Genomic DNA, 3,308 nt, shown 5'->3' on the forward strand with positions numbered 1-3,308 from the left:
ATCTGGAATTTAAGGGTTAAAAAAAATCAAAATATTGAGAAAATCACCTTTAAAATTGTCCAAATGAAGTTCTTAGCAATGCATATTACTAAATAAAAAGTACGTTATAATATTTTTACAGTAGGAAATTTACAAAATATCTTCATGGAACATGATCTTTACTTAATATCCTAATGATTTTTGGCATAAAAGAAAAATCAATAATTTTGACCCATACAATGTATTTTTGGCTATTGCTACAAATATACCCCAGTGTTTTGTGGTCCAGGGTCACAAATGTTAACTCTTTACTATCAAGCCCCAGATGAAATAGTAAGATATTGTTAATGATAAGATTCATCGTAAGGGTGTGATGAGTGTAAGGGGCGTTTGCAAAGGTTGTTTGAAAATGTGCTTTGTTTTTGTAGTTCTGCTTAGTGACACTAGTAGCGCCAAATCAAAATACTTCACCTTTGAGGATGCAGTACTTATTTGTATTATTATATCATTATTATTAATAATACTATTTCACAACTAGTCAAAACATAGTTGTAGTTGCACCAGATAGTGTTTAAGTTTTTTGATAGTTTAAAAAGTATTACAAGGTTGTTGTTGTTGTTTTTTTGGTTGGTTTTTTTTTTTTTTTGGTTACTAAACTCATATGTTCGTTTGTGTTATTTAATAGTTTTATAACTTTACTATACTTCTAAAATGTAAAACATAGCAAAAAATAAAGGAGAAGGTGTGTCCAAATGTCTGACTGGCAGTGAAATGTATCTTTGTCAATGGAAACACTTTGCGTTTCTGCACCTTTTGTTCCGCCGTCTATGCAGCAGTGAGAATGAAATGAAAGTCTAATGCAACCCTCCACAATAAGGATCACTGCACTTAAAAGCAAGTCATTCATGCTGGTGCTTTTTTTACTTTAAAAAGCCCATGACTTTTGAGAACCCCCTTCATCATCAGAGCCCATCAGTTCCTGCTGGTATCTTAAAGAAGAGGCTGATGAATAATCTTAAAGACTTTCAGTCATTTATTGGCTGTGATCTGTAGTCTGGTGACATTTAGGGGCATCGCTGCTTTGCAATGATTGCATGTCTTCATATCAATTTGATTAAGTTCAGAGTCCATGTTGGGTTTAGTTGTTACCATGGCGTCTGCAAAGCAACATTATTTTTTTTCTGTTATAGGTACTGAGTGAATCTTGAAAGAGAAAGGCTTTTATCCTGAGAGGAATTTCAAGTGAACCCATATTTTCTCACAAATGATGTGGGTAGATATTTCATTTTAAAACATGAAACAGTGTCTGTGTAATAGAGTAGCACCAGTTAAATGGGTCCGGATAAAAATCTATCCCATTGTCAATGCTCCCAAGTCCCCTTTTTAATGTTATATCATAAAAAAAGCCTTCTACAAACTGGCACCAACATTTCAAATGTACAAAGCTGAATAAAATACAGAAAGCATTATTTGAAAGACTTTCACTTTTTGTTCTACAACATAAACTGCACACAGTCATGCCTCAAATATGAGTTTTGAAGCCAGCGTATGTGTGTGGTTGCTAACAAGTTGGCCTACTAAATAAGGACAACGACCACAAGGATGTGTTTGACAAATCAGAAAACCATTCAAATCTTTGTTAGCAATAAATAAAGTAACTTGTTAGCAACTTCCTTTTTGGGTCAACCTTCAAATTGACATCCTGACTGAAAAATGTTATTGCTCCAATGGTGATAAAATTTCTTATTACAGAATTGATGTACAAATTTACCTATTACAGAATTATGGCATTCGCAAGAAAAACATTAAAGGGATAGTTCACCCAAAAAAATGAAAATTGTCATCATACTCATTTACTCATTACTAATTCTGATAAAATTGTAATGAAAACTGTAATAAATTCTAATAAATGTAATAAATGATATGTTGGATCAGAAAAAAGTTCTAAAGCTACTTTTTGTAATGTCTGTTTCTCAGCCAGATTATTAGATTAATTAATCACCACATTGTCTAATATATATATATATATATATATATATGTATATACAGTGTATATATATATATACACACAAAGATGGGTAGATTACTTGAAAATTGTAATCCGTTACTGATTTCAAATTACATGACAAAAATTGTAGTTAGTAACGTAATCCGTTACATTACACATTTGTGACCCTGACACAAAACCAGTCATAAGGGTCAATTTTTCGAAATTGAGATTTATACATAATTTGAAGGATGAATAAATAAGCTTTCTATTGATGTATGGTTTGTTAGGATAGGACGAAAAATAACAATTTGAAAATCTGGAATCTGAGGGTGAGAAAAAATCAAAATACTGAGAAAATCTCCTTTAAAGTTGTCCAAATCAAGTTCTTAGCAATGCATATTACTAATCAAAAATTAAGTTTTAATATATTTACAGTAGGAAATTTACAAAATATCTTCATGGAACATGATCTTTACTTAATATCCTAATGATTTTTGGCATAAAATAAAAATCAATAATTTTAGGTAATATAATCAGACTACTTTTTGATTACTTTTAGATTACCTTTGACCTAACTCATTTATCATATTGATTTAAATAAGATAATATTGTACGATATTGCTATAAAAATGCAAATAAAAAGAAAATATATTGCATTTCTTTCTATGACGTGCACATTATGTCAAGGTTTCCCAAACTGGGGCTCGTGAATTGCAGGGGGTTTGTGAGTTTAATGAAAAGCTAATAATTCAAATGTAAAATTAAAATAAATCATGTTAAAATAACGAAAATCAAAATAAAACACTAAAAATATATATTTAATTTGTTTGACATGTGACAGAGAATGGTGAACATGCAAATGTGTTACTTAATTATTAACTTATTACCTTAACATCTCAGGGGGAACTTGAAATAAATGAATTAGGTGAAAGAGATTTGGCTGACACGAAAAAGTTTGGGAACCCCTGCATTACATGTAAATAAGAAATTATGTGAATTTGTGCATTTTAATGTGTTTGAAAGAAAAAAGCCTTCCAAAGACATAGTAATACATGGTTAAATAACCCACTGAGTGATAATTCAAATACAAAATTAATGTGTTCATCAGTAGTTAATGCAATGTTGAAATGTTGAGAAAACACTTCTTAAAATGAAAATGATTTTTGTAAATCCAGTGGTCAAATGCTGTGAGGCCTCTTAATTTTCTGTGTAATTACAGCCACCTGACCAGTGACTAGACTTTGTGTGAATGTCCACAAACCTGGAAAACTTTCTGACTGTAATTAAGCATTAGGCTATTTTAGAAAGGAACATTTAAAAGATGAAAAAGAGGAATTAG

General features: G+C 30.7%; 1 protein-coding gene across 2 annotated transcripts in view; it reads right to left on the minus strand.

Annotated features, from left to right (window-relative positions):
- Positions 1-3,308, minus strand: part of LOC107738619 (transmembrane protein 114-like) — a 15,468-nt gene that overhangs the window by 1,352 nt on the left and 10,808 nt on the right. The gene's annotated exons all lie outside the window — the stretch shown is intronic.

The sequence above is a fragment of the Sinocyclocheilus rhinocerous genome, unplaced genomic scaffold (assembly GCF_001515625.1).
Source record: "Sinocyclocheilus rhinocerous isolate Xijiao unplaced genomic scaffold, SAMN03320098_v1.1 scaffold1155, whole genome shotgun sequence".
NCBI classification, from domain to species: domain Eukaryota; kingdom Metazoa; phylum Chordata; class Actinopteri; order Cypriniformes; family Cyprinidae; genus Sinocyclocheilus; species Sinocyclocheilus rhinocerous.